Source organism: Mchenga conophoros, linkage group LG5, assembly GCF_057382185.1.
Source record: "Mchenga conophoros isolate Kocher_MC1m ecotype Shallow Benthic linkage group LG5, M_conophoros_male_GT1.1, whole genome shotgun sequence".
NCBI classification, from domain to species: domain Eukaryota; kingdom Metazoa; phylum Chordata; class Actinopteri; order Cichliformes; family Cichlidae; genus Mchenga; species Mchenga conophoros.
Genome location: NC_140530.1, coordinates 626,387 through 651,022, shown reverse-complemented (window position 1 = coordinate 651,022; position 24,636 = coordinate 626,387). Strand labels below are relative to the sequence as shown.

The following is a 24,636-nucleotide window of genomic DNA, read 5'->3' as shown; positions in this document are numbered from 1 at the left end:
GTTGGATGCAAACAAACAGCTGTGTGTTAATCCAGCAGCAGGACATGCTGGAGGATGGAGCTCAGCTGAAACGACCCATGAAGTCCTCACCGGCTCTCATGTTTACCATCAGGACCAATCCCTGCAACTGAAATATAATCTACTAAATATCAGAGTTGAGAAGGTTGTGTTAGCGTGTGGTGAGTGCAGGATGGGGAACTCCATCCTAACGACAAATTTCATTTCCTTAAAAAGGCATCAAGAGAAGCTTTGAAGGTAAAATGAAGGTTTTAGTGTGAAACTGTTTTATCACAGCTGCAGGAAGCTGCAGATTTATGAATACAGAGAAGGATGTAGTTTCACATATTTCCAGACAAAGCCATAAATGCTTCTTAATCAATGCCAGTAATATACTGCTTCCTGCTTTTAAGCTTGGGCGAGCCGTAGATGCTGAAATATTGCACCATTCTTACAAATAAAGCAAACAAATGAAGAAATGTATTTCTATGATCTTACTCCATGGCCACGTTCATACATGTGAAAGTCTCCATCCTGTGTCCTTCACTTATCTTTATCCCAGGTGTGAATTGTTCACAGGACTTAAAAGAAGGACGTGTCTGTGGAAAAGGCTCCGGTCAACCTAAACTCCTCCCTCATCAGGACACAGAAGAGCCGCTGAGGCAGCGCCTTGGAGTACGCTGCTGGTCGCGGCACACAAGATCTCCCGGCCTGCTGGAGGAGGGAAGTCTGGTACTCTGCTGCTTCCCCCAGTTTGCTTCTTGTCAGATCCCAAGTCCTTATCGACGGGCGCCAGAAGGGCAGCCTAAAAGGGCAAAGGTCAAATGTTAGCAAACAGCAACTGATTCTGAAGAAATGTGCTGTGTGAGGTGGACACGTGGATATTCAGAAGTACTGTAACCGAGTCTCCCACAGAGACCTGATCCAGACTACAGCTCACAAACACAGCTCCTCTACTAACACCTCACTGCAGCTGCACGCTGCTGATCCTGTCTGTGATTAGAAATGATTTCAATAAAGTAAAACAGAGGCTCGTTTTCTATGAGCGTAAACAGGGATCTCTTTTTCAGTCTCAGTGTAACAAACATGTTTACTAGAGCAGGGCGATATGGCCAAAAATATTTATCACGATATATATTTGAAAATTTGCGATAACGATATAACTGACGATATAATTGATGCGAGACAAAATACAACTCCACAACATTACTAGCGCAAAAAGACAACCTTCCATTTATTTTCACTTAAACAAGAAGCTGTTTTTTATGTACATTAAAGCTTTATAAAAATGTAACAGTGCAAATGCAAATTCCTTGCTGAAAGTTTAACCAAAAGGCATTTCCAGTAGAAATGGGCTGACATATCCTGAGCATAACCATGTATAATATCCACTGAAGTTAAAAAGAGCTGCTTTGCAACATTAAACTGCAGTGTGCAGTACGTAGTTTTCGGTGCACGGGATTATAACGCACATTAAGCGAAACAAAGCAGTCAGATAAATCAAACTTTATTAAACTCATTCTTCCTCCACATCTGTACCATTGATTCATTAATGTTGAATTCTCTGGCAGCTGCTCTATTCCCATGTTGTTGCAGTATATTAATGACTAACCTCGTATTGTGGATGGATTATCTCAGTTGTTCTCCTGACTGAAGTTTGGTCCGTTTACAGCATCCTGCCATGCGATTGTATTTGTCTCTAACCATCAGGAACCTTCACGTTAACTTTTATAAGTGGAAAAGTGTTAGTGTTCGTCCTCCAGCTTCACTGTTTATGTTATGCTAACATAGCTGTGTCGCTAGCGATCACGTAGCACATCATTATATACCAGCTAGCCCAACTTCAGTAACCCTACAAACGTCACTGCTGTTTAGTTTCCTGTCTTCATTTATGTTGGAAGTGGTAGCAGAGCTGTACGTTTGAATTTTTTCAGAAATCTCTCAGTCAGAACATGCTATATCATGCTTAGGTAACTAGCGAAACTAGCGAGCTAACTTCCGCTAGCTTCCTGCTAACTTCTAACTCCGTTAAATGTAATAAATTTTGTTTTCATGGATGCCTGGAAGTTAAACTTCATAGTTACACCTGGTAAAGCAGCAATGCTGATCGTTTTATTAAAGATGAAAGAATTTAGACAGTTTTTAACGCTCAGTGATGCTGCAGTGTTTGTTTGACCTGAACCATATGGAGTTTAGGACCCAGATTACTCCCAGATTTAAGAGCATCTTAGTCCGACAAATACGACAGTAACGACGGCCGCTTGCATGTTCTGCAAAAAAAATGTGCTTTGTTGTGTATCTGACGGACAAACACCAAACCAGTTCCACATCACTGAAGTTGCACCATTTTTACAAACCAATTCTGGTTCATCTGTTTCACTCAACAATCGGCCATGTGCGTATGAAAACAAAGGCACTGCGCATGCGCGTTTTACTCATATTCTATCACGATATTTCATTTTCCTATCATTGCCTAACATTATACCAGTATTACCGTGAACGGTATAATATGGCCCAGCCCTAATGTTTACTGAATAAGTCTTTCAGTAAACATGTTTTTGTTAATTCAGTAAAATCTGCAAAGATGACTTGTACTGTTGGCAGCAACAAACAGAGACAACAGAGTGTGGGACAGACAGGAAGTCAGGACACGTCTATGTGCTTCACAGTGGGACTAGAACATGAACCACAGGCAGCAAGTGAAACGTGCAAACCTCCACGTCACCAAAAACACCCTGCAGGTCCCATCAGAGCAACGGCAGAGAAAACAGATGAAACATCTGTTAGAGAGAAAAACGCTTCACTGCTTTCTTACCTGTATGACACCAAAAGGGTTTTGTTTTTTTAATAATAAAGGCTTCATGTTTTACAGTTAAAGGTAAAGCTCATGCAAACATGCAGGCTTATTTGTCTGATCAATGCAAAAGTTCAAACATGTCTCTTTCAAGCCTCATTATCAGCTGAGATCATAGTAAAGAACAGACAGGATCCTGATCCATCTGTTCTTTATATAATTACTGTTTGTACTGTAATGTAGAATATCATGGACATAATACACAGACTGCAGCCTAAATACTGCTAAAAACAGCCCTTTTTATTTTTAAGGTTTTACGTATTAACCTTTTATTATAAAAGTCACCTGATCCTTAGCAGGTGTGTATACAGAAATACACCAGGTCATTATTTAAGCAAAGCGAAGCCAAACTGCTCCTGTGTGACAGATGAAGTCCACCTTTAAACAGCATTTAGATGCTGCTAATGACGATTAGTGGCAGCACTGGTCTGTGGGCTGGGGACACTGGTGCCACCAGTACAGCGCGCACTTTTAACAGCGCCATCATGTGGATCAAACTGTATTCTGGGTCAAACCTGATGTTTTATCATTTACACTGAACAAAAATATAAACGCAACACTTTTGTTTTTGCTCCTGTTTTCCATGAGCTGAACTCAAAGATATGAAACATTTTCTACAAACACAAAAGACCCGACACTCGCAAGCAATGTTCCCTCTAAGCTGCGCGCGTGCACAATTGCGCACTGCTGGCACAATTGTGCACTGCTGGCACGGGCTCTGCACAGAAAATCTGCGTTGCGCACAAAAAAAAAAAAAAATCACCTGAATTGAAATTAAAATGAAAACTTTAACAATTCTGTTCTGCAGTGTTAGTCAGTGACTGGCTGCTCCCGTATGGGATCAGAACGAGGCCACCTTATCCCGTAGTCCAGCCAATCACGCGATTCACATTCGTATATACGCAGCTGATCAACGTGGCTGACAGGCTATGACAGCGTCCTTATGTGCCGACACCGGTGTTTTAGCAAAGCGGCTGATGTGGCGTGTACAACCATTGGAGACGTGAGCAGGACAGACGGAACAACTGACGGACAAAGTGTGGACTTTATACCAGTTTTTAAATTGTGTTGATCGGCCGCGTAAAACCAGAGTTATGATAAAAATATCTGCAATGTTTGTTTTTCTTCCTGAATACTGTCGTTGTTTATATTTACTGCGGGAAGAAACGGTAAAAACGCCGTTTTATAAGGAAAACGCTCGAAAGCCTGTGAGCCAAAACAACACCAAAACAAACCCCCACCAGCCTTTCCTATTGGTGGAAAAATGCACCATGTCGACCAATCAAAAAATGATATGGCAACATGACATTTAGTTGTTTAGGAAGGGGGAAGTTTTAGGAGTGACGGCGGTGTTTGAGATGCGATTGCCAAGTTTAGCACAAATCTTGTGTAGTTAGTGTGTAGTGTAGTCAATAGTTTTGTTGTGGGTGTCAGAACAATGAGGCGACTGCTGAGTGTTACAGGTGTTACAGCAGTGATACATCTCCTGTTGTCAGGCCTGCAGGTATCAGGCTGTTGTTCTCCTTCATCTCATAGTGGACAGAAATTATTTTTTGGAGCGGCACAAATAATTTGTGTGGCATCAGATTTGATGCAGAACAGCTGATTGTTCTGTAAATAGTTTGAAATGTTTGTTTAAAAACGCCTTGGCTGCATTTTTAGGTAAACAGCTGCAAAAAACTCTGTTTGCAAAACTCAGTTACTTTTTTGAAGAAGTAACTATATAATTAATTGCCCAACATTGGTCATTATTTACTGTACTTGCAGACAGAGTTACAGACTCTCTCCCAGACCACAGACTCATAATACAAGTCAGAGCTTTATTTAAAGAAAGTTGTGTTTTCAAAATTGAAGTTCAAGTTATTCTTACTTCCATTAGTGTTAACATGCTGCACAGGTCATGAAGAAGATTGTTTTAATTTTCATTGTAAGTGGGCTAAAGCAGTTAATTAAAAGTAGTCTAACATAAATGTAAATGCTGTAATTTGATTATTTTAATAAACATGTAACTTGGATGCTGGCGTGACCACAGTGCACACGTCTGCTGTTACTCACAGTGGTCCAAGGGACGCTCAGGGAGTTTGTGTGTTCGCTCAGACACATGAAACATTACAGGGAACATTGCTCGCAAACACTGTTCACAAATCTGTCTAAATGTGTGTTAGTGAGAACTTCTCATTAGCTGAGATAATCCATCCCACCTCACAGGTGTGGCATGTCAAGGTGCTGATTAGACAGCATGAATATTGCACAGGTGTGTCTGAGACTGCCCACAATAAAAGGCCACTCTGAAATATGCCGTACATGTGTAGCACAATGACACACATGTCGCAAAACCAGTCAGGATCCGGTTCAGCTCATGGAAACAAAAGTGTTGTGTTTATATTTGTGTTCAGTGTAACAAATACTGAGACGTGTAATAATGTCGTGTGTTGTTCATCTCAGGACGCTGCAAAGAACCAGATCATTTTTATTATCCTGTTTGTCTGTTATGTGAACCTTTAGAGAGGATGTACCTTATAATGACTGAGTGTGTTTATCGCACTATGTTAAATGTAACTGTGAGCGACACGAGGCTTACTGCTCATGGTTACCTCATCAGTGGTGAAGTCAGCCAGCCTGATGCAAGAAACAGGAAGAAGAAAAGGATGAAAGAGCAACACACAGATGAAAAACAAAAACAGACTTTCTAACCGACAGAGCTGAAATCTGAACATGTCACCAGCTGCAGGAGGCAACGCTCTGAACCACGTCGTTCCTCCTCCAGATGGAGCTTTCACTGCCTATAGTCTCTTGACATACAATGGTTGGATTCTCCTATGATACTGTATCAGCTGAGCCTCAAATTCTTATGATCTCGAGCTTCTTCAGTCTCAGTGAATCCTTAGTTGGCTCAGATGCATCATCTGGTGTTTGAGTGTAACAAGGTGGTTGTAACACAAAAGGAGTGTAAACAGGTGAGTGTGGTTTGTAGTGTAAACTAAAGCAGCGTGTCTAACCAACCACATCTCCAGGGCTGAATCAGGTGACCACGAGCCATCGCTCCACAGCTGCTGAGGGAGCTACAACCCTCATTCAGCCTTTCACAGACATACGGCAATGAACTGTATGAACAATAAACTTTATTCATACACACAAATCCCTTTAAGGTTGTGTCAGCGAGGGCAAACGTGCCACATCAAATACATGGAGCTACAAGCTGTGGTGACCCACTGTCAGTAAGGGAGCTTTATTACACACACACAGCATCACAACAACAGTTACCTCAAGCTGCTTCTATGTTATAAGGCAAAGACCCTGCAGTTACACAGGAAACATTAGGTGACCGTCTGTGAGCGACAGTGGGAACCAAAGCCTCTAACATCCATCGATAGATGAGGGGCAGACGGACTGAATGCAGAGAGGTCTACTAACACATGTTGAGTGAAGAAGAAACACCCAGTGCATTATGGGGAACTTAGACCTATAACTTAGACCTGTGCGCCTTAGCATATGCTACTTCCGGCGTATAGCGCTTAGTTTCCGGTGTGATATTCGCTCCTTGTTCACGGTCGGGTTTTTCAACCAAATGGACGAATCCAGTGGCGATTTACATTTCTCGAGATGTCGAATGTATCTGTAGATGATGTTGATCGACTTGTCGATATTTTTTCCCCCCGCGCCTCAGAGAGAGACAGGATTCAAATTTTATACTTCTCAGTATTTGTATACAGCGCTCCCTCGTTTATTGCGGGAGTTACGTTCTAAAAATAACCTGCGATTGGTGAAATCTGAAGTAGCCAACTTTATTTTTTACAATTATTATAGATGTTTTAAGGTAAAACCCCTCACTACACACTTTATACACTCAGACAGACATGAACATTTTCACACGTTTCTCTCCTGTTTAAGCTCTCAAAGTTCAAACCTTCGTAGACAAATAAGTCCAGTATTACAGAAACCAAAGATCAAACCGTGTTTTCAGGTCCAGCACATGAGAACAGAGCAGCTGAGAGATAATTCAACATCAATGAATCATTAATGAATCAATGAATCAGCGATTCTGTACTGTACAGGAGAGACGGCACGGAGGAGATCAACAATAGTCTGCAGCCAATCAGGACGCAGAACACAAAGCGCTGTGCGCAAAAAAAAAAAAAGCATGCAAACTTGCACAAAAAAAATGTACGAAACAGCGAGGCCGCATTATAGCGAGGGACCGCGGTAATTTTGAAGGTACGTCACAACATACCCTTCGTAAATACTCATGCATATAGACCCTTACCACGGTTTGTTGACATGCTGTGTAGGTGTGTACTTGACTAGCAGGGAAACCTTTGACTATTGTTCACCTGTAGTTTGAATGCTGAACATCTGCCTGTTTAAATCATAAGAACTGTCACTATACATGTAAATTAATCAGAATGGTTTTTTTTGTATGTAATTTGTATAGTATTTTTTTCTCTCTTATTTCTTTTCTAAATGTACTTGTATATTGTTCACATGTTGAAATAAATTACCAATCAATCAATCAATACAGAGATGTGCTTCTGATTCTGTAATGCAGTTCTGCTTGTGTTGAGTGATGTAAACCACCAATCGATCTGCACGCTTCAAAACTCAAAACTGATCATTTGATTTTTTTTATGACACAGCAGTGGTGAGTGTTCCCACCTTCTGCTCTTTGTAACTTAACGCCATCTTTCTGTTTTCATATTTTGGACATGATTTTGGAGTCCATCTTTGCAGCAGCAATTGACCGCAAAGTAAAGCTACCGGAAATGTACAACCCTGCATCCGATCTTAAAACAGGAAGTTAGCATTTTCTCGTGCACGGGGTCTATTGCAGACTAATTAAGGTTGCTGATCCAACCCAACTATGTGCTTTATCAAAGAGGAAAGTTTTGTCTGTCACCTGAATCCAAACTGGAAGCTGGTTCCACAGAAGAGGGGCCTGAAAACTGAAGGCTCTGCCTCCCATTGTACTTTTAAATACTCTAGGAACAACAAGTAGGCCTGCAGTGTGAGAGCAAAGTGCTCTAATAGGGTGATATGGTACTACAAGGTCATTAAGATAAGATGGGGCCTGATTATTTAAGACCTTGTATGTGAGGAGCAGGATTTTGGATTCATGTTCCAGTTGATGCATCAGAGTCAATCTGGGATCCAGTGTGGAGCACATGGACACTTTTAAGGCTTAAAGAACAAACCGATGATTCGATTAGATACTCGGCTCCATCTCTGGAGTCACGGCCACCAAAGCTTTGTTTCTGCTAACACTGTAAACATATACAAATGCACATTAATAGTTGTTACTGCAGAAAGAGAAAAAGAAGCGTCAAAGACAGGAAGGAGATCTGCTCCACTGTGGAGAGAGCTGCACAACTTTGTTCCTGCAGAATTGTCACACAGTCAAACTGATAATTCTTCATTTTTCATTGATAGTTAAACAGACTGGTTCTTATAGCTCTGAACGTGCTTCACAGCACAGCAGCAGCAATTGTGTGTTTCAGGAAGAAACAACGTTACAATAGAGCAGACTCTCCTGACACTGACAGACAACACTGCGTCTTTACATCAGTGCTGACCACGTCCTTCCAGTTTCATCTACATGAAGTATATACACTCAACAAAAATATAAACGCAACACCTTTGTTACTGCTCCCATTCCCCATGGGATGGACGTAGAGACCTAAAATTCATTCCAGATACACAATATAACCATCCCTCCCAAACAGTGGTCACAAATCAGTCCAAATGTGTGGTAGTGGGCACATCTGCTATATTGAGATAATCCATCCCACCTCACAGGTGTGCCACATCAGGATGCTGATCTGACATCATGAGTAGTGCACAGGTGTGCCTCAGACTGCCCACAACAAAATAAAACAGCGCTGACTTCATGTCTTGTTCTAGGACCGGGACACCGACCTATTCTTGATGCTGATATTGAATAAGTGGTTGACTGGTGTGTGTGTGTACCTCTAAAGATGTCTCTATAGATGACAAATACATGACTGTATACATGAAACTGACAGCAAGACGTGGGAAGGACACGGAGGCAGAGTGAGAGTTACCCTCTGAGCACTGATGAAGAGTCCGTGGATTATACTGCCAGCCAGGCCCTGGCCTGCTCCTGTCACTACCACCTCTGGTTCCTCCAGCAGGGAGCTCACAAACCTAGAGACAACACACAATGTGGAAAATGTTACAATATTCCCACAAAACAAAACACTTAAATAAGAACATGTAAAACCTGAAGACACCAAAACTATAAAATAAGACCACCAACATGAGCGAGAAAGAAACGTGTGAACTGACTGTGATCCTTCAGACGCCGTCTTTGTGAAACAGATTCATCGTGACAACCTGTTACTATCTATAGTGACGGTGAAGACGGTTACATGTTACCAACAGCACAAACAAAGCTGTCAGTGAGCGCAGCTCAAACTCTGCGACTCACTTCTTCAGTTCATCAGCAGCCTCTCCGCTGTCGTCCTCAGGAACGGAGAACTTGGCCTTGAGCGAGCGAGCTTGAGTGATGACTGTCTCCATGCTCAGCAGCTGGTTAATGAAATCCTGCACACAGGACAAGAACAACTGTCTGCTCAATCCTGACAGCATGAGACCCCAAGACTGTCACATTTATACACATACGTGGTTTTTCCTACGTGGAACGTTATAGGCTGAGTCTCGGGGTGTAAAAGGCGTGTTTGGAGTCACAGTGGATACATGGCATACTTAAATGTACTTTGAGAAAGCCAAGAATGCTTTTACACAACAAGACTGTCCAGTCAAGCCGAACTAACATGGTGGGGTTTAGCTGTGCAGCTGTACAGTGTTATTCAAAGAAAAGGGGCTGTATGGATACTGAGTGCTAGTGAGAAGAACATTTTTATATGTGAAGAAGTGATGATTGTTCTCAGACTTTAGGACAGTATTAAAGCATATGTTTAATGCACCTAACGTGTGATCAAACTCAATAATAACAATCTCAGTCTCTGTTTTCGATCACTGATAAACACATCCGATATCAGCAGAGTATAAAAGCTTTGAGCCCAGGTGGGAACAGCCGAAGGAATTACCTAGGTTTAGAAAAAAGTTAGCCATCACTGAGGAAGCACTGGAGTTTGTTACTCCAGCTCCCACTACAATCCCACTGCACCACACCCCTGTTTTCATGGTTCAACCATCAATGGCCATAATAATTATCAGTCAAGTTCTCAGCCATGGTGCACACTGTCCAGTCTACGTACACCTCATGTACAGCACATACTCAACTACAACAAAAACACAGTTAACAATCAATCAATAATGTATTTAAAAACAAAACTTTTTTGGGTGAATCTAATGATACTTTCTTTTAAACTGAATTATTTGTGGAAAGTCCGGTCGAGTTTTCACTGACCTCTAACTTCTTGTAGTCCTGGTTGGGGGACTGCAGGAGCTTGCTCGCTTGAACTGTAGCTTGCTGAATGGTTTTTTGCACTGATGGAATATCTTCAGCAGACTCTGAAAGAGAAGAAATGACAGTGTTTCCAGAGTGACAGAAAGCTGTGATTAAAAGAAAGACCTGCCACGTTTGTAACCTCAATTACTGTTAACATGAGAAAAAGCCTAAAATTGAGTAAACCTGCAAACTATTATCTTACTAATACAGATCCTTTTGAAATAAACAAAACCTTCACAACATTTTATAATAATCTTTACAGAGATTAAAACATATCCACAAAGTCTTGATGGATTATTATTGGAGTTAATTAATCCAGCTATTTCAGAGGATCACAGAACACATCTGCAAATAGAAACTAAGCCTTTTGTCCAGGAATATACCCACATGTGCTTTGGCACAAGGAAAAACTCCCTTTAAACAGGAAGAAGCCTTCAGCAGAGCCAGGCTCAGGGAGGGGCGGGGCCATCTACAATAACCGAGTACAATAACCTCAGTTTGATCTGAATTAAGAAGCAGAAAGTTAGCGGCCATCCAGGTCTTTATGTCTTTAAGACATTACTGCAGTTTAACTCATTGGTGTGTGTTATCTGGCTTCATGGACAGATAGAGCTGGGTGTCATCAGCATAGCAGTGTAAATGTATGCTATGTCTTCTAATGATGCTGCCTAAGGGAAGCATGTATAATGTAAACAGAATTGGTCCTAGCACTGAACCCTGTGGAACTCCATAATTAACCTCAGTGTGTGAAGAGGACTCTCCATTTACATGCACAAACTGGAGTCTATTAGATAGATATGATACAAACCTTCACACATTCACGTGTTATCAGCACGGAGCGTCTCTGTCAACCTCTGGAAGTAAAGCTTTTAGTAAGTGTCATAAGATCAAAATACATTTTTTAAAGAAGTGAAACGAGGACATTATTGTTGCTATGTTTTGTATTTTGTAGTCCAGACTTAATCAGAATTAATTTGCATACAACCTGGATATGCACCAAAGCATTTCTGACCTGCTGAAACATTCTGGGATATTACAGAATAAATGAAAACTAGCTTTCTGGTTTAATTAGAGAAAAGGTCTGAGTATCACAGCAGGACGTTAGCTGATTGAGGTTTCTCCAAAGTACTAGAAAACTCTCCTCAGTGATGTCCTTACTAGTGTCTCTCATTGGCTGTCTCTAGACTCAGAACTGGTCTTAGCAGTATACCGTCAACTTAGAGACGATCCAGAAACTAAGACCTGTTATAATTATACGTGAACTCTCATTAGCTAAATTAATGGTTGCACTGCAGGTGTCAGGGAACAACAGCAACACGACTGAAAGATCTTTAGCTTCTTCTAAAAACCAATTCAAATTATGCCCTGCTCCAGATGTGACAGTCTGAAGACGAAATCTAGACTTTTCTGTATCCTGGAATAATTATCAATTTATTGTGTGTAGAATAAAATAAAGAGTGGGTTTTATCTGATTTCTGATCATTACTGGAGAAAACTTGACTGAAAGAAATTCATGTTGGGGAAACTTTCCAGGCTCCTTTCACAGTGAGGGTTGGGTAGCTAGTTAGAGTAAACAAACTAAATCACATTTACCTGCATTTTAACACCAGGGTCATGTTCTACCCATCATGCCTACGCAGCCCTGAAAACATCACGTGTCCATCTCTGATACTTATAAGAGCTCAAAACTGGCCCAAACCCTGATGGAGTCCAAGGGCCTGCAGTGCAGAACACATCTTGAGCCCAAATCTTGGGGGGCTCAGGATTTGGGCTTTTTCTGCAGCTCATGGGCTGCATTCACTGAACCGACCACAACTCATCTGTGCACCAAAGTACACAGTGAGACGTCCTTTACCCTCACATCACTGGACACTTCCAGGTTCTGGGTTCCATTCACTCTATACCAGTGGTGCCCAAATCTTTTTGCATCACAGCTGTGATACAGAACGGCTGTGTGGGCGGAGCCTGTTTCGCTTCAGTGCCGAAAAAAAGGGGTTGTATTTTGATGTAATGACTGTGTCGATGCAATCAGTCATTACATCACTCAGCTCAGGACTGAGCTGTGTAGACGCCAGCGTGTATCATACAGTGCATCCACTTGCAGCCCTCCTCGTTTCCCAGCCGTCGCGCCCCCGTCTGCACATCCCCACACAGTCCTCACGTTTCACAGTCAGTGATTGTAAAGAGTTCCTCTGCAGTGGCTCTGCCAGGAGCCTGTCTGCAGAGAAGTCATTCCTTTGTCCACCTGCAGAGGAAAGCAGCTACCATGCACCTTATCATTAAGCACTCGATAGGCAACTTTACAGGAGCAGAGCACAGACGCAGTTTTAGCAGAGACACTGTTGAGCACGACGGTTTAGAAGTGTGTGTCTGAAAAAGCCCTCTGACTTGTCTTTGTGCTCTGGATGTTTGGCGTCTTAGCTTGTTAAGCTTTAAACTGTCACAAACTTGCACTTTAAGACAGACACGCTGCGGCCTCTCCTCATCACCCACCGCTGCGCAGGTATGCTTCATCTTATCTTCTTTGGCTTGGAAACATATTTGGTGATGCTTCATCCTCTGCTTTGTGTTTGTGTGCGAGCCCCGTCAAAAGGCTGTGCATTATGCTGGCAGCGTCCAAGATTTCTACTTTTTTATTCATGCAGCTTCTGTTTTTTTTTTCTCCATTAACATCTCGGGTTGCATTTCATTTTCTTAGTACTTATTTTAATATCTTTAGTTTTTTGTATTTCGGTCTTACTGTAATTTACCTGCTGTGGGCTTAGAGTTATTTTCCCTGATTTTATTTCATATAAACGTGTTTTTCAACCAAACGGTGAGGACTTACCTTCTTCCTTCAGAATAGTTGCATGAAGTATACAGGGCAGGAGGTGACGGGCCAGGTCTGCAGGTTTCTGCATCGCCATGTAGTGCAGAACCTAAAGACAAACCCCCAAAAAGTTTAGTTTGCCTGGCTTCTGTTTTCCTTTTGCTCTTTCAGATCAACAGAATATTTTTGCACAGCCAACAGGCTGCCTCTGAAGAAGACTCCAGATAAACGGTGACCTTTCTCTATGATGGTTATTCACAGAGGGACCAGTCATACCCAGATCTTTAAATCTGTCATAAGACTATCAGTGAGCATTATTTTTAACTTTCTCTTTTTGGATAAACAATGTCTTTAAAAGACAGGCAACATTTTCAGTGACGGTGCAAACTGGAGCTCCGAGCTCTGCTTTCATATGTGCAGGAAGAACATGCAAACGCTTGGCAGGGACCTGCCCGGGTCCAAATCCAGGACCCTCTTTGGGTGAGGAAACAACTAACCCCAGTTACTGTTTGTCCCTTTCCCATAAAGCCGACCGGATCATTAATAGAAGCTGGTTTAAAGTTGTTCTTCATTTAACACCATCACACCACAGAGAGCTGCTGTGTGTCAGTTAAACATCGTGTGTGACAGCATCAGATCCTTTTTCATCAACATGTGAAAATGCTTCAACATGTCTGTGAGCACAGATCTGTGTTAAACTGACTTCTTCAACATACATGAGCCAAAACGGTCCCATGGCAGAAGCTGATCCTGAAAATCAGCAGAAACATTCATGAAAACACTTTGTGATCCACTTAGTAAACACGTTTGGCTTAAAACACGCATGTGGCAAAACGAACGACCTGCTTCAGACCTTCTCGGCCTCCTTGGTGTCATCAAAAAGTATTTTTTGGCGTCGTGCAGGTGTGACCCTGGCAGTCTCCCAAGCCTCCACCCACATGTTGCCTGGGATCTTCATCCTGGGACTGAGTGTCCCCATCACCATTGTGTTGACCTTCTCATCAACCACTTCCTCTTCTACGTAATCCCGAGGTGAATACCAGCGCACAAAATCCTCCAGGACACAGCCGGGGTTGGCTGCCTGTGGACAGAGACACAAACTCGTACTTTAAATGAAGTAATGTGTAAATATATTCACTGACACCTCATACTGGCACTGACGACTCGAGCAGGGCCCACTCACGACACCACTGCATTCATGGACCCAAGCACACCAGGCTGTCACTGAAAATGTCATTTAGGCATCAAAATGATTTCCTTCTGTTCAGGACTGGAAGTAAATACGTGTGATCTGGCAACAAAAATGTTTTACTTTTTTGTGTAAGAGTAAATCTGAAAATCTATGAATAACAAATCAATTGTATTTTAGTATTAAAACCAGTTCAGACTGAATAAAGAGCTCGTCCACACTGGATCAGAAACAGAGACATGGTGGGAATAACCAACACTGTAGATTCAGGGCAGCTGCAGCATGACTTACACTGTGTGCTGGTCATTATCACTGCATTACTGCCTCAGATCTGCAGGTCTCTGCAAAGACAAGGTTCAAATAACCTCTGAAGATGATTTATAAAACTGCAATGAGCTGTTTGAAAACTGACGACCACGTGATCGTCTGGTGATCAGAGGTTTCTGCACTCACGTAGCTTCTCCCAGCATGACTGCATCCATCATGCCACACGTGTCAGTGACAGAGTCACAACTTTCCACAGCGTAGGCTGATCAACAGTCCTCTTATTCCACACTAGTTTACTTGTAAAAGCCTACATGACATTTTTTATTAATTCATTAATATCCCATTCATTAACTGCACAGAGAAGACGGTTCCTGAAAATGAAACATGATGCACAGATATCAGACTCAGTCAGCTTCAGCTGAGGTTAATGACATTTCTGTGAACCACTTATATGAGATCTGCTTTCATGGTTTTGTCACACAAAGGCCGCCTCTGTACTGTTACAACCGCTTTCTTTTAGTTCTAATTATTAACTGCACGTCTTTGAACATGGAGCGAGTGGGGTTGGGTTAACTCTGACTCTAAACTGCCCACAGGTGTGAATGAGAGCATAAATCAGAGGTGTCCAACTCCAGGCCTCGAGGGCCGGTGTCCTGCAGGTTTTAGATGCGTCCTTGATCCAACACAGCTGATTTAAATGGCTAAATGACCTCCTCAAAGTGTCTTGGGTTAGGGCTATCCTTTGTTGCTAGTTAGTCTGACCTGTATCCCCAATGTTAAGTTTGTACATTGTATCTATGGTCGATTAGGTCATCTCAGTTGCAGGCAACCAACAAATAAAGCTTATCCTTATCGTGGAAGTTCTCCAGAGGCTGAACTAACCATCTGATTCAGGTGTGTTGACACAGGGTGAGATCTGCAGGACGCCGGCCCTCGAGGCCTGGAGTTGCCCACCCCTGGGTTAAATGTTTGTCTGTCTCTCTGTGTTCGCCCTGCAACTGGCGACCTGTCCAGGGTGAACCCCGCCTCTCGCCCTATGGTATGGGATAGGCTCCACCCCGTGTGACCCCGACTATTATTTTCAACATGCTGTATTTGGAATAAATAACAGCATATGATGTGTTTGCACAGTGAGGCAGTGACTCTGACCTGTGTGACGGGAACATAGAGAGGCTCTGCAGAGTTGAGCAGAGTCATGTTGTTGTGGGGGTGCAGCCTGCCCTCAGCTCTGCCCTCAGCTTGTGTCGCCTCAGTCTCGCCCTGGTCACTCAGGCACTCGAAGAATTCCTCCTCGCTGTCACTCCACGAGTCCCAGGATTTTCCTTGAGACATCTCTCTTGTTGAACTGGAAGCACTGGTTGCACACTCTGGTCCTTGGCGGCTCTTCTGGCAGGCACCTGAGACCCTGTGTTCCTTTTCTTTCCCCTCGGGTACCTTGTGAGATTCATCTCTGGCCTTCTTCCTTTCGATACAACAATTCAGCATCTGTCCAGGAACAAAAACTCTTTTCACACATGGAAACATAACACTGCTACTTGTGTTCAACAGACAACACGACATAAACAGGTGTTTGGGAGTTTGAAGATGCTGTATCACACTGAGCATCAGCTCTCAGAATTCATTTTTCTCTTTATCACCTAAACATCGTTCCAATTATCAAAGTTAACACAACACTTTTGATAAACCACTGGAATTAAAGTTGCAAGTCTACAAATGTGCATGATGTTGTTTTTTGTCTTTTAAATCGTTCGATTAGTCCTTGCACTTTGTGCACTGTGTGGCTACCTGGAACTTCTGATGCAAAAGACAACAGCGAAGATCAGGAGCTCCACCTGCCAGCCTGCAGATTAGGAAGCACAGAGATGGATATGAGTGAACACCAGTGTGTTAACAGAGAAACAAATACTGCTTAAACAATTTCAAGCAAAGTTTTAGTTAGAGCACGGCACAAACACTGCAGGGGCTTTTGTGCCTGGTATTATGTACTTGGATTTTTACATTTTGGTCATTTGTCTGTTATTAGAGACGGACGGAGATCCAACATGACTGACAACAAGACCAAAGCCCGATTCTAAAGTGTCGGCTCAGCTGGACAAAGTACAGACATCCAGCATTTGACTTTATTTATATGGCACAGGATAAGAACCACAGAGTGCTTCACAATAATATGAAACAGCACAAATCTAGTTCAAAGCCAGGCTAAATAAATGAGTCTCAAGCTGCTGTTTATAAAAATAAATGCAATCAAAGCAACATAATGATGGAGGCAAAGCACTCCACAGCCTGGGGGCCCCCACTCTGACAGATCCATCTCCTCTGGTCTCAAAATGTGTTTCTGTCTTCTGTCTGTGTCCAAGTCAACAGTCTAACGAGGTCCCACAAATGTCTGCAAATAGGTTCTGCTCTTCCACGAAGTCCTTTGAGATCCCGACTGAAATCGGCTGGTGCCAATATCTGCTGAGTGTTGGCCACGAATAAAGCAGCAATAACAGAGTTCAACGAGAACAACAACTTTTCATTATCACTTATTCTTCACTCTCTCCACAGCTGATGGACCAACAGCAGCAGCACACAGAGGACAGTGGTACCAGATACTTTGTATGCCGTCACCATCTGACAGAGGAGCTCCAGGGCTGAAAATATATCCTCAACCTCAGGTTCAACTAACGAACTGACCCAGTCACAGACTTCCAGGGAGGCTTTGGAGTATCATTCCCAAGTTCAAGCTCAGCCCCTAGTCCCACTTCTTAGAAAGGGAAACCGCTACTGTAGTCTGCTTATCCCGAGGTGGGAAACCAGGACAGTCCAACAACATCCACAGACTCAGTGGGACTCGCACCTCCAGCCCAGGAGTCCTGCCACCAAAGAGTCATGTAACTCGTCACAGACCTCGCCAATTAATATCAAATCAAATATCAGCTGGTTCAGTCCCAACTGATGGTCTCATTATTCAGGTTTCACACAAGAAACGTCTCATGACGGGTAAAAACAACGAGCTCTCTCAAGACTTTTGCAAAACATGCTGGTGGCAGTGGTCACAGTAGAACTACTGAAGGTTCCAGCGCACTTTTGGTAAAGTGGAAAGAATATTATTTCACCATAAATGGGCCACGACCAGGTGCTTCCCACAAGATTTCACACAGACCAGTGAAAAGAATTATCAGAAGAGTCAAGGCCCAGTTATGAAGAGCCACAGAAAGGCCTGGAATCAGCAGGTACGACTGTTTCAAAGAAAACAATATGTGCGCAAGAGCCACAGAAAAAAAGAGAAGCGTGAAGTGTGTTTAAAGTTTGCTGAACAAGTCTGTGAAACGCTGGCAGAATATTATCATCTGCATTCATAAAGTATCCACAGGCGTCTTTGCCTGCTCTCCTGTACACTCATGAGTTCACACCTACCTGCCCCTCTAACACCATCGTTACATTTGCTGATGATGCGACAATCATCAGCGGAGAAGACGGCGAACAGGCAGGAGGTTAAAAACCTGACAGGCTGCTGCAATGAACACAAGCGTCTGCTCAGCGCCATCAAAACTAAGGAGATGTGACCTCAGCAGAGGGAAACACGTTCCTCTCCACATCAAGCAGACTGTGTTCAGCGAGTGTCCTCGTTCCTGGGGACTCACGTAGCTGAGGACCTCTCATGGTCCAAAGTCAAAGACTCCACCTCAGGATGCTGAGGAGGAGGAGGAACCATCTGGAGAAGAAAGTCTTGGTGGCTTTTTTACCACAGCACCATAGTGTGTCCCCACCTACTGCTAACAGCTTGGTATGCTAACTGCTCGGTGGGTCATTAAGACAGTACAGAAGAATAGTGCCTGTCCCTTTCCTTCCCTGGAGGACATGGTCAGCACTCGCTGTCTCAGGAGAGCCAATCAAATCTCATCTCATCCTGGACAGCACCTGTTCAAGAAACAGGACAGCCAGGCTAAGAAAACAGCTTTTCCCCTGGACCATCGATCACTGAACACTAAGCTCAGTGAATGGACCGAGTGAGCCTCCCTCCTACCTGAGACACTCCTGTGTAACATTCAGTATAATGTTCACTAATGCTGCCAAATGTAAGCTTACATCTAATACAAAACACCAGCATAACACGGGACAATTACACCCTCCCTCCATGGCTGCTGCCATCCAACCAGTGCAATACTCCTCTGGTTAAATGGTAAATGGACTGGTTCTTATATAGCGCTTTTCTACTCTTCTGAGCACTCAAAGCGCTTTACACAACTTGTGCATTCACCCATTCACACAAGCACATTTTTCTAGGTGCTTTCTAAGTAACATTCTCTCTCTCACACACACACACACACGCGCACACTCCGATGAACGCATCGGAGAGCAATTTGGGGTTAGTATCTTGCCCAAGGATATTTGGCATGCAGCCTGGGGGAAGCCAGGAATTGAACCACCAACCTTCCGATCAGTAGACGACCCGCTCTACCGCCTGAGCTGCAGCCACCCTATTTTATTGCTATTTTATTCAGTTTGACGAATGAATGATGAGTGTAAGCAGGTAAGAATGTATGTAAGCTCTGCTCCAGTGTAATGCATAGGTACAACAATACGCTTTAACTTTATAGTTTGGTCACTTAATTCAATTCAATAAAACTTTATTGATCCTGAAGGCTGACCCCAATGGAAATTGGGTTAAGGCTGCCGACCTTTGCCAGCGCCATCTTACCCTTCTGACCATACATACATGACACAAACATCACATGGGGAAGACAGGTCAGAGAGGTGTAACAATGGAAAATGCACCACATGAGGAAAGATAAGGAGAAAAAAATAACTCCCCCCAGACTGAGCTCCAACAGGGAGATCAGTTTGAGAACAGAAAAAAAACACCTCTGCACATGAAAAAACTCTTAATACACGAAAGAAACACATGACAAGCAACAGGGATGGGTAAAGGGTGAGAGACAGCCAGTGTAGACAGTACATCCAGGCCTGCGTGCGCTGGTCTCCTTGATCCACCGTCAGCATCGGAGGGGAATAAGCGTCGAAGGCGTTTGGAGGGGGGAGGAGTGTACATCTGCATGTGTATATATGTCTGTGTAAGCGTGTGCGTGTCCAGAGTTCAGCTGAGACAGTGTCCTCCTCCCTGCCAGGCTAAGTAAACAGTCTTCCAGCCAACCCAGGTGGCCTTGCATGGAGTGGGAAGAACAGTCTAAACACAGTCGTTATCAGGGAGTTGTTGTTCGGCTCCAGCCTTGAGCCCACGGCTGGGGCCGAAGGGGTATCCGCATAAGTGATGGAGGTTTTTACTTTAGTGCGAACAGCTCATATGAATTTCAAAGCTGTTCTAACACTCCGACACTGGTCTCTCAATCTCCCGTTGGAGAGCCGTGAGCTTCTCCATGATGTTATCAAACTTGCGCTCCGTGATGTTGTCATTCTTGTGCTCAGAGAGCCGATTCTGAGAACTCAAAGACACGACGTCGTAGTCTCACTCCAAGCGCTTTATTTGTTACGCCATTTTTCTCCACACCAACAACAACCCTTCGCGGGCAACAGTACTCTCGCAGTATAACAGAAAATAACAAGTTAACAACGACCGCAGTGAGCTTCTCCAAGATGTGATCCAATTTGCACTCAGAAGTCTTATTCTGAGTATTCACAGCAGCCGTAAGCTTCTCCAAGATCTTATCCATGCTGCACTCAATGAGCTCATTTTGAGAAACTCACGCCTCTTCCCATCGTTTGAATCCCAGCGGGCAGCCTTGTGGGGGTTTGAACAGCCGGTTCCGCTTTCTTAATTCTTCGATAAGTCAGGGCCAAGCCAGCTCCGATCAGCCAGAACCCTGTTACCATGGTTCCGAATAGGTAGATATCTTCAGCACTCAGGCTCACCGGAGCCCAGACTTCTCGTTGAGAAAGGGGTGTCAATTGCATTCAGGGACCAGTTGATCAAATCCATAATTCCTCTTTTAGGTTTTAGAGAACAGACTGTGAGAGAGTGTTCCAGGGAAAAGTAATACAAAAAACACAAGACTAGACAAGGACATAAGAGGCTAAGCAGGGAAGCTAAGGGAGAGGAGAAAAGTGCGACTGCCTTTGTTAAGAGCAAAACTCTCTGAATGCTGTAAACACACCGTGTTTGGGTGGCTGCATCCCAAAAACACCACAGCAACACTGAAGTCTGGAGGTGGGAGCATGATGATTTTGATGTTCCCAAAAAAATGTGTGATTGCTTAGAAAAGTTATGCATAAAAACTTTATAACAAGCTGCAAAAGGGACTGAGCCATTAAATCTAACTCCATTAAGGATGAATGGAGACATTGTTGATTAAAATCTGCTGCCATCTACCAGGATGATGAAGATGAAACAAGGATGGATGTTTCAGCAAGACCATGATCACAAACACAGCCAATGGAAACTGTTGGTTTCAGAGGAATCAAGTAAAGCTGCTGGAACGGCCCAGCCAATCACCTGAGCTGAATCTGTGGGAAGGATCCACGGAGCATTCGGGATTTATAGACTGTTTGTGTGGTGAGTGGGTCAAAGTCATGAGCAATGATGGGACTGGTTTTTCCATACAGAAGCTGCCATGAACTGTCATCACCAACATTTGTATAAAGTAATAAATAAATGTCTGTGTGTTTAATGTCCCTGTGTTACCGACATCTGGTGATAATTTCACATCAAAGCACCTTTAGAAATATATTTGCTTAGAGAACTGCTGACGTGTTCAATACTTATTTTACCTGCTATAAAATGAAAATGTTAATATGTGTGACATCTTTAAAATCAAAGCAGCACGAGCCTGTGAGGTACCCACCCACAAATAAGATGGTTATTTTCCCACCGGTAACGCAACTCAAGGACAAACTCCTGCCAGAGGTGTCCAACAGCCCGCAGCCCACCGTAGTAATAGTTGACCAGACACACACACAGAGCCAGACGGTAGGTCAGACTGTCACTGGGGGCTGACTTCAGCTGGTGGAAAAGGTTCTACAACGAGGGAAAAGACCAGCATGAAATCAAACAGCAGGACACCAAATTTAATACATTCTAATAAAAATCCTGACAAAGTACTGACAGCACTGTGCCTGTCTTCACTCTGAAACTTATATTGGACCTGACCTGAGTGTAACCTTGAGTGTGCGAGTGGTGAAGAGGCAAACATACATAATCAGAGGTTTTCTCTTGCTCCGATGTCCCACTGGAGTTGGACAGCTGAGTGTTATTCTTAAAGTCAGACTTCTCCACAGCAGCATCTGGAAACAGATACTGAGACACAAACACAAATAAATAAGTCTGTCATTTAGAAACTCTGTTGTTTTATAGATGTTAGAAGAATTAAACAAGTGGAGCTCACGTAGTCATCACTTCATGATAAAACACAGGATGCTGATCGCTCAGTGGCAAAAGCAGGATGTGACCAGAAGTAGACAATAAAAATAAGAACGCTGCCTGATATCCTGTTTAAGATGACGCTCTTGTGCTTTACTGAGCTGCTGTCAGATGGGATCAATATCTGTGGCCAGCACTCTAAGACATAAATGCAATTACGGCTGTAGTTTTAAGATTCAAGGCTGTCTTAGCTCGAGCTCGAGCTGCTGAGTGTGACGGGCTCAACAGTGACCAGGAAGGAAAAACTGTTTGTGAAAAGAAGCAGAGGAGCCACATCAGTACGAGTCAAACTACCACACGGAGGAAGTAGGAGGCCCACACAGAGAACAATGAGGAAAAAAAGACACTTTATTTGTCCTTGATTATGTTCTTTCTATCGGTAGCTTGATTACATCCATCTTATCTGCTGCGTATCATTTGGTGCATGAATTTTAGCCTCTTGGCTTAGAAATAGTTTCCTCTGTGCTGTTCGGACAAAAAACAAAGCCATAAAAAGTCTTCACACATCACACAACAATGTGTATGTTTGTAATGGATCCAAGTGTATTAGCAACCAGAAAAATACAACATTAAGGTCAGTGCACTTAATGCACTGACCTTAATGTAGTATGTAGCGGTGTGTTTGAAATCTGTACTGACTAGTAAAACCTCTGTGGTCAGCCCCAAAGCATCATGGTCTCCGTTCCTGAGTGTCCCACTGATCAGTTTAACTTACCCAGTAAACACTGAGGATTTTCAGCCGTCCTGACTCGAACTGACCAGTGAGGAGCTTGAAGAGGGTCGAGGTCACTGTTGGGTGATAAACAGAGTAAACAGTAGAGGAGAGTTTCTGATACACTTTTAGTTAAAGGGTTTTTATAAGTAATGAGTCATGTTTGATTACATGTGACGTAGTCCTTCACCAGTAATCAAGATAATTACACATGTAAGCATTTCCTTATGTCACACTCAGTTTGTCCCTTCATGCACAAGCTTGTTAGACCTGTGCCAGCTCTGTTTGGGCCTTACAATCAAACCCATGTACGTTTACCCTTTTAATAAACTGCTCCACCCATTTCCTACTTTACGAGTGAAATATGAAGCAATGCAGTGTGTACACGGATGCAACACTCAGTGCTCAGCGCAGCGTTTTGTGTGCTATAGTGCAAGTGAACAGCTCACTCCCATCAAAGCTTTTCCATTGGATCGTTAACACAAACACCAAATGTCAGGAGGACATGCGCCTCAAACTGGAGTTGTCTTTCTAGGCCGGGTACTGTGTTATCCTTGTCTGTATACCGAGCTTCTTATTAATAATCAGCTCTGCACAGGAGCAGAAGCAGAGTCCAGCCTGTTGCTCTTACAGTATAATACTCATAATAAAAGTACAGTAAGCGTGGTTAGTCACTGAGCAGCCCGGTGCGTTTCTCTTGATTTCTTTAGTCAGGGTAAATTCATTCACCTGCACGGGTTAGCTAAACGAACTTTAATTCAATTCAATTCAATTCAATTTTATTTATATAGCGCCAAATCACAACAAAAGTCGCCTCAAGGCGCTTCATAGATACAGAGAAAAACCCAACAATCATATGACCCCCTATGAGCAAGCACTTTGGCGACAGTGGGAAGGAAAAACTCCCTTTTAACAGGAAGAAACCTCCGGCAGAACCAGGCTCAGGGAGGGGCGGGGCCATCTGCTGCGACCGGTTGGGGTGAGAGAAGGAAGACAGGATAAAGACATGCTGTGGAAGAGAGACAGAGGTTAATAACAGATATGATTCAATGCAGAGAGGTCTATTAATACATAGTGAGTGAGAAAGGTGACTGGAAAGGAAAAACTCAATGCATCATGGGAATCCCCCGGCAGCCTACATCTATTGCAGCATAACAAAGGGAGGATTCAGGGTCACCTGGTCCAGCCCTAACTATATGCTTTAGAAAAAAGGAAAGTTTTAAGCCTAATCTTAAAAGTAGAGATAGTGTCTGTCTCCCGAATCCAAACTGGAAGCTGGTTCCACAGAAGAGGGGCCTGAAAACTGAAGGCTCTCCCTCCCATTCTACTTTTAAATACTCTAGGAACAACAAGTAGGCCTGCAGAGCGAGAGCGGAGCGCTCTAATAGGGTGATATGGTACTACAAGGTCATTAAGATAAGATGGGGCCTGATTATTTAAGACCTTGTATGTGAGGAGCAGGATTTTGAATTCAATTCTGGATTTAACAGGAAGCCAATGAAGGGAAGCCAAAACAGGAGAAATATGCTCTCTCTTTCTAGTCCCTGTCAGGACTCTTGCTGCAGCATTTTGGATTAGCTGAAGGCTTTTCAGTGAGTTTTTTGGACATCCTGATAATAATGAATTACAGTAGTCCAGCCTGGAAGTAATAAATGCATGAACTAGTTTTTCAGCGTCACTCTGAGACAGGATATTTCTAATTTTAGAGATGTTGCGCAAATGGAAGAAAGCAGTCTTACATATTTGTTTAATATGTGCGTTGAAGGACATGTCCTGGTCAAAAATGACTCCAAGGTTCCTCACCGCGTTACTGGAGGCCAAGGTAATGCCATCCAGAGTAAGAATCTGATTAGATACCATATTTCTAAGATTTTCAGGGCCGAGTACAATAACCTCAGTTTTATCTGAATTAAGAAGCAGAAAGTTAGCGGCCATCCAGGTCTTTATGTCTTTAAGACATTCCTGCAGTTTAACTAATTGGTGTGTGTTATCTGGCTTCATGGACAGATAGAGCTGGGTGTC

At 43.2% G+C, this 24,636-nt stretch overlaps 1 pseudogene across 1 annotated transcript; it reads right to left on the bottom strand.

The window, feature by feature from the left end:
- Positions 1 to 19: 19 nt before the first annotated feature.
- LOC146573518 (rab3 GTPase-activating protein catalytic subunit-like) lies at positions 20 to 22,922 on the bottom strand (annotated as a pseudogene). Its single transcript, XR_014892542.1, has 12 exons — positions 22,919 to 22,922; positions 22,618 to 22,739; positions 21,678 to 21,779; positions 21,328 to 21,500; positions 16,331 to 16,385; positions 15,695 to 16,030; positions 13,943 to 14,170; positions 13,108 to 13,198; positions 10,239 to 10,342; positions 9,294 to 9,409; positions 8,908 to 9,010; positions 20 to 802 (listed from the first exon to the last, which is right to left on the bottom strand). The product of XR_014892542.1 is annotated as a rab3 GTPase-activating protein catalytic subunit-like (transcript).
- Between the last annotated feature and the right edge of the window lie 1,714 nt (positions 22,923 to 24,636).